The sequence below is a fragment of the Pan troglodytes genome, chromosome 13 (assembly GCF_028858775.2).
Source record: "Pan troglodytes isolate AG18354 chromosome 13, NHGRI_mPanTro3-v2.0_pri, whole genome shotgun sequence".
NCBI classification, from domain to species: domain Eukaryota; kingdom Metazoa; phylum Chordata; class Mammalia; order Primates; family Hominidae; genus Pan; species Pan troglodytes.
The window spans coordinates 85,100,031-85,109,300 of NC_072411.2; the positions used below are offsets into that span (position 1 = coordinate 85,100,031).

The 9,270-nt window shown below is 43.9% G+C and overlaps 1 non-coding gene and 1 pseudogene across 1 annotated transcript; both read right to left on the reverse strand.

The window, feature by feature from the left end:
• Positions 1-389: 389 nt before the first annotated feature.
• LOC112208501 (small nucleolar RNA SNORA77) lies at positions 390-501 on the reverse strand. Its single transcript, XR_002942979.1, has one exon. It is a non-coding gene; the product is annotated as a small nucleolar RNA SNORA77 (small nucleolar RNA).
• A 6,473-nt stretch (positions 502-6,974) lies between these two features.
• LOC744125 (keratin, type II cytoskeletal 8-like) lies at positions 6,975-8,654 on the reverse strand (annotated as a pseudogene).
• Positions 8,655-9,270: the final 616 nt, after the last annotated feature.

Below are 9,270 nucleotides of genomic sequence, written 5' to 3' on the forward strand. Positions count from 1 at the left end.
TTCCTTCCCTCCTTCCTTCCTTCCTTCTTTCTTTTGTTTCCCTTTTTTTTTTTTTTTTTTTTGAGGCAGAGTCTCACTCTGTCTCCCAGGCTGGAGTGCAGTGGCGCGATCTTGGCTCACTGCAACCTCCCCGCTTCCTGGGTTCAAATGATTCTCCTGCCTCAGCCTCCCAAGTAGCTGGGACTACAGGTGCTCCCCACCATGCCCCGCTAATTTTTTGTATTTTTACGGGGTTTCACCCTGTTAGCCAGGATGGTCTCGATCACCTGACCTCATGATCCATCCGCCTCGGCCTCCCAAAGTGCTGGGATTACAGGCGTGAACCACTGCGCCTGGCCTTGTTTCCTTTTTCCACTTGGACTTTTCTTTTTCTTCAGGAATTTTTTACCCTCTGTGTCCCCAGGCAGCTGCATCACCCTAGAGAGGTCAAAATGGTCACAGCACCATGGAATGCTCACTGGCAGACCGAAAAAGCACCCGCTGGATGCTGAGGGAGTCTGCAAAGAAAATAAAGGTTTTAACATGCATGAATTCCCAAGAGACTAGCTGCTTTCAGTGATCACTTGCGGAGATCACAAAGGCATATATTCTGATAAAGTTAATTTGCTTTAATATTTTTACCTTTTTCTTTACATTTTATAATGGATGTTTTCAAAATTTCAAACAAAAAATGAAAGGATAGTAAAATTAAGCCCTCTCCCAGGTATCCGTCACCCAGCTTCAATACTTATCAACATATGGCTTATTCTGTTTGGTTTACAACCCTCCTTCCCCCATCGTTTTAAATCAAATGCAAAACATCATAATAACAATTCTTTTGAATAATTGAACTAGTCAATAAGAAACCTTTTTTCCTCCACAATTTGGAGTTTTTTTCTATTTTCCTTGGAAACTTCAAAGGCTTCATTGTGTATAGGGTGCAACGCAGGGTACTGAATTCAGTAGTGTAAATAATAGTAACTATAATAATAATAATGCTTTCTCCATCATGCAAGTGATTAAATACACCAATGATTTAGCCACATTTAGCTTTGAAGCTACATGCCATCATTCATCTATTTCTTTTCTTGTGTGAAAAGAAATCTTTTCTCATGCACCAGAGTTAATTTTTTCAAGACTAATTACTGCATATGTATTTAAACACATCTTTAAAGTAAGCCATGTACTTTGACTTGTTTTATAGAATCACAAGAAATATACATAAAATAAACAAAATACATGTTTTCTGCTTTTTTAAGACAGTGATTTTAACACATCTGATTAGTAAACAAACACCCTATAATAGCTAAAGAGTACACAAAAAGTACAACTATAAAAAAACTAATCATCTTTCACAATCTTTTCATTAAAAATAGCCATGTACGGGCTGAGTGTGGTGGCTCACACCTGTAATCCCAGAGCTCTGGGAGGCCGAGGTGGGCGGATCACTTGAGGCTGGGAATTCGAGACCATAATGGCCAACATGATGAAACCCTGCCCTGTCTCTACTAAAAATACAAAAATTAGCCCGGGGTGGTGTCACGCGCCTGTAATCCCAGCTACTCAGGAGCTCAGGAGACTGAGACGGGAGAATCGCTTGAACTCGGGAGGCGGAGGTTGCAGTGAGCAGAGATGCACAACTGCACTCCAGCCTGGGTGACAGAGTGAGACTCTGCCTCAAAAAAAAAAAAAGTCACATATGATTTCTCAGTATTTGCTGCCATTTTCAAACTTAGGCATCATGTAGTTTTAGAGATAAAATCAACAAAATACAAAACCTAGGTCAGCAAAAAAGCTGATTATATAAACTTGATTTGCTTTCATTTTAGTACTCTTATCACACTGCCTTCTAGAATTTCAGTACTGAATAACTTGTGAAGTTTTTCCCCCAAATTTGTCCATCTAATATGGCTTATTCTCAAATGAAATATTATTTGTCAATGTATTAATAATTAGATCCAAGCCTTTAAAGATACATATAAAGTTTTAAAATCTTAATCTTTTAAATCTGTCTCAGGAAGTAAAAGATTTTTAATGTAGAATGAGAGACCCCTCAGAAATCAGAAAAAACATCTTTTCACTCTACATAGCCTCATCCAGGTTAATTAATATGTCTTTAAATAACCATTGTTTGAAAAGAGTTAGCGTTTCACCTTTATGTATAGCTCTAGTGCTTCTAGCATTTAACTGTTCATCGTTATAAAATATCTACATAAATAGCTCCAGGAAAATATACAGGTTTTTAGGAATATTTCCAAGATAAAAGTTACAGGGGACTCCTGACTCAATTGAAAAAGAAAGGATTCAAGATTAAAAAAGAGACATGTCATATTGTATTGGACCAGTTGATTATTCTAAAGAATACTGACACTACAATAAATTTTGAGGGAAAGTGCTATAGCTTTCTAATTCATCAATTAAAAATCTAGAAATAGGGATGCTTTCCTTAGTTGATGTATAATCCAAACATCTTCTCAGCTTGTTGGATACTATTCTGTTGTTGTCTCTACCAGTACATAAGACAATGCATTCAATAACTTCATTACCCACCATATCCTTTTAGTTGACATAAAAGTACTTCTTTTAAACTTCAAGACATGTTCCCTATTATTTTTAATATCCTAGGATTTTATTAACTTCGTTCACATTATCCATATTATTCCTGATTCTTTAAAATAATTTGATCATATTTCGTCCCAGCTTTTCATTATTTTAAATTAAAAAGTCATATATGTTTTATATAAATAAGTATTATTAAAAATAGCATTTTAAAGAAGGAGGTTAGATTCCTAGAAGAAGGTAGGGAGGTCAACATTATCTGAAAATGACACTCTGGAAGTGAATTTTCTGTCATGGACAGTCTAGCACTTTCCAGACACAACCTCCAGCTGCCTCTAGTTATACGCCATCGTACCTTTTCAAGCTCTTTAATTTGGCAGCTCTTCTACCACCCTATTGAAGCTGTTCTATGAAAAATCATCAGCTGATCTCATTGTATCATGTCAATTTAACTTGTCTTCATTCTCTGTATTCTGACTTCTCTGTAACTTTCTACAACATGGAATAACTTTTCTTTTTCTTTTTTTTGAAATTCTATTTACCTTTGAATACATGGTCCAGGCTTTCACTGGTTTCTATAACTTCTCTTTATCTGTTTTTTTTTTTCATGTTTCATTTGTTTTCAAGACTCCAAATTTTGTTCCCTAAACCATCGTCCTTTCCTGGGCTTTCTGTAAACTGGCTCCTTTGAGAAGTTCATATCTTCTCATTCAACCATCACCTTTATGTGAATGACCTCAACTCAACTCAGATATCCTGGCTTTATCACTCACTCATTCATCCATCCATGAAATATTTATTGAAGGCTTACAATGTGGCAAGCACTAAATAGATAAGTTGGGCTCCTCAGCACCCTAGAGAAACACAGCTCATAGTCCTTATAACACTAGTGTCCAAATTTCCCTAGCTAGAAATTGTCAAGTCATTTTTGATAAGCCTTTTTCTTTAATCCCCAAATAAATTTTTTAAAATAAGTTCTCATTTATTTAATTAAAGATTGGCTTTTGTTTGGGCCTGGTGACTCAGGCCTGTAATCCCAGCATTTTGGGAGGCTGAGGCAGGAGGATCACTTGAGGCTAGGAGTTAGAGACTAGCAAGGGGAAACACTGTAAGATCTTGTCTTTACAAAAAATTTTTAAAATTGTATTTTTTTTTGTTTGTTTTTTGAGACGGAGTCTTGCTCGGTCGCCCAGGCTGGAGTGCAGGGGCACAATCTCGGCTCACTGCAAGCTCTGCCTCCTGGGTTCACGCTATTCTCCTGCCTCAGCCTCCCAGGTAGCTGGGACTAAAGGCACGCACCACCATGCCTGGCTAATTTTTTGGATTTTTAGTAGAGACAGGGTTTCACCATTTTAGCCAGGATGGTCTTGATCTCCTGACCTCGTGATCCACCCGCCTCGGCCTCCCAAAGTGCTGGGATTACAGGCATGAGCCACTGCGCCCGGCCAAAAACTGTATTTTTTAAAAGTACTTTATAGGTCATCATTCTTATGGGCTTCAACATGATTCAAGTTGTCAAATCCCTTGTACCTGCATTACTGTCTTAGTTTCCTGATTGGTCCTCTGACTTATTTTCTTCAGCTTGTATAATATTTTTTATCATGTTATTCTTAATGTTTATAAAACACTATAAGCCCAAAAATCTCCATCTGGTTTTTGAAGCTTACATAATCTAGATCTACCATGCTGTGTAAATTTTATTTCCAACATGCACCCTTCTTAAAGCTCAGATGTTTCCCCACAAGTATGTGTTATTTTTAACTTCTATACTTTGCTAATATCTGTGACTTTTTTTTTTCTGGGTTGATTTTTTTCCTCTTCCAAATGGAATTGTAAACACTTGAATGTCAGAATCTATTTTTAATTGTTGAATTGTATCAATTCTAAAATGCACATTTCTTACATTATTAACTTCCTGAAAATGAGGGTGTATCTTTTAATCAATAATGTCTTAAACATTTTAATACAGTTCAATTGGTAATGTTTATTTATTTATTTTTTTCGTGGTACATAAAATAGTAGTGTCTCATAATCAATGGCATTTTAAATTCAATGAAATGCCTTTTTTTTTTGCACCTTGATAGTCTTTGATGGAGTATTTAGCTCATTGTAGATGCTCCAGAAATGTTTGTTGGTTGATTCTATGGTTTTAAAGCATAAGTGGCTGCAATGAAGATAACTTGCATGTCTAGCATATACCTAATTTGAAAATTCAATTTTAACATGATTTGTTTTTTGAAGTGAAGTAGAAAAATAATTAGATAAATATTGATGGCAGCAATGGCCCATCTGGAGCAGCAGCTGTAAAGATGCTGGCTGCAGGAGGGATAGGGGGTGGTGGCCGGGGTTGTGTGTTCTGCGGGGCAGCATGAGCCAGGAACAGGTGTGAGCCCTGCCCTCTACTAAGTTGGCAAGGCAGGAGCACCGCACTCCCAGGCACAGCTGCAGCTGCTCAGCTGTGGCTCTGAACCCAGAAAGGGTTCTTACAATCTCAGAAGTGCCTGCTGTCTGGCCTCCTACTGTCTGGCCTCTGTCTGCTCCTGGTGCCCACTCTAGTGCAAGCCTGGGTGCTGTCACAACCCAGCCAGGTGTGCACATGCTCAGGCCAGTGCTGACATGCCAGCCCCCTGCCACCTTAGCCCTCTTGGGACTTTGGGCACTGACAATCATGGGTAGGAGGTCGGGGGTGCTGAGGGAAGCTTGGCGTGGGCCTGCAGGCACCACTGGGCACTAACAGCCTGGGCACTGTGGATAGCATGTTGATGGCGGAAGGCAGACAGGTTCCTGGGTGGAAAGGGGCAGGTCCCTGGTGAAGCTCCACCATCAAGCCAGGGGCCCCTTGAAGCATGAGGGCTGGACTGTCAGTTCCAGGTAGAGTCTGCAGCCTGGAGTGAGAACTTATGGTGCATTTTCTGGTCCCACCCATGGCTGCCCAAGGACCAATCAGCATGCACTTCCTCCCTTCTGAAGCTCATAAAAACCCCAGGACTCAGCCAGACTCTCAGAGACAGGATGACCTGTCTGCGAATAGGAGCTACCCACTCTGGGTCTCATCTCTGCTAAGGGCTGCAGATTTGATGGGACAACCTGCCTGCAGAAAGGAGTTACTCACTTCAGGTCTCCTGAGAGCTTAATGTTGCTCAATAAAGCACCTCTTTGCCTTGCTCACCCTTCAATTGTCCATGTACCTCATTCTTCCTGGACACAGGACAAGAACTCAGGACCCACCAAATGGTGGGACTGAAAGAGCTATAACACAAACAGGGCTGAAACACTATGTGCCCCCACCACTGCCTGCTTGCCAAGTTGTGGGTGACAAGAAGGGGAGAAGATTTGCCGCCCTTTGGGGTGTTCAGACCTAGGGTCTCCCCAAGCCAGGGCTGTGACACCCTCTTTGGGGCTCTGTAATTTATGGCATCTTCAAGCTTCTGGGCACCACCGTATTCCCCTCATCCTCAGGTGCCCACAGTGGAAACCACTTGTGATGCATCTGATCCAGCCACAGGCTTGCATGAAGCCAGAGTCTGTGCTGGCATCTGGAGCTGACTACCCCACTGCAGCAGCTGATGTGCCTGGCTGTGCACAGTGGCCTGACCCCCTACTTGCTCACTGACGCACCCCTCACTGCTCTGTGCCTGGCTCCAGTCTCTTCCGAGGCATGGGATCCAGTCTGGTAGCACGAGCTGAGCACAGCCTGCCAGGTCAAGTGGGCAGAATGAGTCCAGCAGGCCAGAGAAAATCTTGGGCAAAGGCATCACCGACCACAGAGGTTTACAGCTGGAAGAGCGACACTCTAAGGATCCTGTGACAGTATGTGGAGACTACTTTTTAAAAATACCATGTATCACAATGAATAGAAGTATAAATTTCTGGATTTAGAAATTCTAAATTTCTGGATTTAAAAATTTAGAATTCTATTTATTGTGATATATGGAATTTTAAAAAAGTAGAAATAGAGTGCATCCCATGCTCTATTTCACTGAGCTTGAAAATATCTCACTTGTTTTGGGAAATTTGAGATTCTTAAATATTAGCACAGACATGCAAGGAATTGATATTTGAAAGGAAATGCAGAGAGTTTGTATATCTCGACTGGGCGCGGTAGCTCATGCCTGTAATCCCAGCACTTTGGGAGGCGGAGGCAGGTGGATCACAAGGTAAGGAGTTCAAGACCAGCCTGGTCAGCGTGGTGAAACCCTGTCCCTACTAAAAATCCAAAAAATTAGCCAGGCATGGTGGTGTGTGCCTGTAGTCCCAGCTACTCAGGAGACTGAGGCAGGAGAATCGCTTGAACCCAGGAGGCAGAGGCTGCAGTGAGCCGAGATCACACCACTGCATTCCAGCCTAAGCAACACAATGAGACTCAGTCTCAAAAAAAAAAAAAAAAAAGAAAGTTTCTATATCTCTGTTTGTATGACTATATACATATATATGTATTTGGCAGAGCTAGCTGAGGTTTTATTTTGGAAAAAAATAAAAGCAATTTGAATTGTTCTGTAGCTGGAGGCATGGATGGGCAAGGGGGCTCCCCAGGTAGTAAACTCCCCTGCAGATGGGCTGAGGGCTAGGGCTGAGGCTCAGGTGGGTCTCCCGTTCTCTGTGCTACTCTGCACAGCCGCCTCCCTCACGGGCTCTGGTGCAGCCACAGGAGGGGCAGGCTGGGAGGGGCTACTGTGGCTGTTCACTTCAGAGAACTCTGATACAAGCGTCCCATCACGGGTCTCAATCTTTTTCACAACCACGGCCCTGGTGTAGCTGGTGCAGCTGAAGGAACTGGAGCCCGCGCCAGAGCCAAAGCTGGAGCCCAGTCCACAGCTGAGGCCGGGGCTTGTGAGGCCCCCATAGACCGAGCTCAGACCACCTGCATAGCTGCTGGTGGTCTTTGTATGGATACTCATGCTCTGCATCCCAGACTCCAGCCAGCTCTCCTCGCCCTCCAGCAGCTGCCTGTAGGTGGCGATCAGGATGTCCAGGGCCAGCTTGTCGTTCATCAGCTCCTGGTACTAATGCAGCTGCCGCACCATGTCCTCCTTGGCTTGCTGCAGGGCGGCCTCCAGCTCAGACAGCTTGGCGTTGGCATCCTTAACGGCCAACTCCCCGCGCTGCTCCGCATCTGCGATGGCGGCCTCCAGGGAAGCCCTCTGGCCTTTGAGACCCTCAATCTCTGCCTGGAGCCAGCTGATGTTCGGTTCATCGCGGAGATCTCAGTCTTTGTATGCTGCAGGTCATCCCCGTGCTTCCCAGCCAGCGTCTGCAGCTACTCATACTTGATCTGATACATGCTCTCGGCCTCAACCTGGCTGCGGTTGGTGATCTCGTGCTGCGCTTGACCTCATTGATGATGCTGTCCATGTCCAGGGAGTGGCTGTTGTCCATGGGCAGCACCACAGACGTGTCTGAGATCTGGGACTGCAGCTCCAGGATATCCTCTTCATACAGCTGCCTGAGGACGTTGATTTCGTCAGTCAGCCCTTCCAGGCGAGACTCCAGCTCTACCTTGTTTACGTAAGCTTCATCCACATCCTTCTTGATGAGGACAAATTCATTCTCCATCTCTGTACGCTTATTGATCTCATCCTCATACTTGTTCTTGAAGTCCTCCACCAGCCCCTGCATGTTGCCAAGCTCCACCTCCAGCTTCAGCTTTTCCTGGCCCAGAGTCTCCAGCTGCTGCCTAAGGTTGTTGATGTAGCTCTGGAATATGTTGTCCATGTTGCTCCGAGCCGTCTTCTGCTGCTGCAGGAGGCTCCACTTGGTCTCCAGCATCTTGTTCTGCTGCTCCAGGAACTGTACCTTGTATATGAAGGAGGGAAACTTGTTGTTGAGGGTCTTGATCTGCTCCTTCTTCTGAGTGTGCACTGCCTGGATGTGTGGGTCCACCTCCAGGTTAAGGGGGCTCAGCAGGCTCTGGTTGACAGTGACAGTGGTGATGCCTCCCATGCCACTGGCCCCACCGTAGCCTCCTCCCAGGCCACCCCGGAAGCTGCTGCTGCCCACTCGGGAGAAGCTCGAGGAGCTGATGCAGGCACCAGGCCCACTTGTGTAGAAATGGCTGCTGAAGGCCCGGGGGCCAGAAGTGGACACCTGTAGGACTTCTGGGTCGTCCTGATGGACATGGTGGAGGCAGGAGTGGAGGCAGGCAGGTTGAACCAGGTGGAGTTTCCAGAAGGAGTGGAGAAGCTGCTTCTTGGTCGACTTCTTATATTATCAATATAATATAAATAACTAAGGCCAGACTTGGTGGCTCACGCCTGTAATCCCAGCACTTTGGGAGGCTGAGGCAGGTGGATCACCTGAGGCCAAGAGTTGGAGACCAGCCTGACCAACATGGTGAAACCCCATCTCTACTAAAAATACAAAAAAATAGCCAGGCATGGTGGCGGGCACCTGTAATACCAGCTACCTGGGAGGCTGAGGTGGGAGAATCGCTTGAACCTGGGAGGTTGAGGTTGCAGTGAGCCAAGATTGCGCCACTACATTCCAGCCAGGGCGACAGAGCAAGACTCCATCTCAAATATATATATATATATATTTATATTTATATTTATACAAAACCACACATATATAACCAAAAAATGTTATGTAATCAAAATACTCCAGTAACAAATTTATAAATAAGGAATTGTGTTCATGAAGAAAATTTACATTCAAACTTGTTTTAATTGAAATTTTTAAAAAGTCTTCTAAAGGATCACACAGGAAGCAGTTGCCATAATCATGAAAGGAATTTCA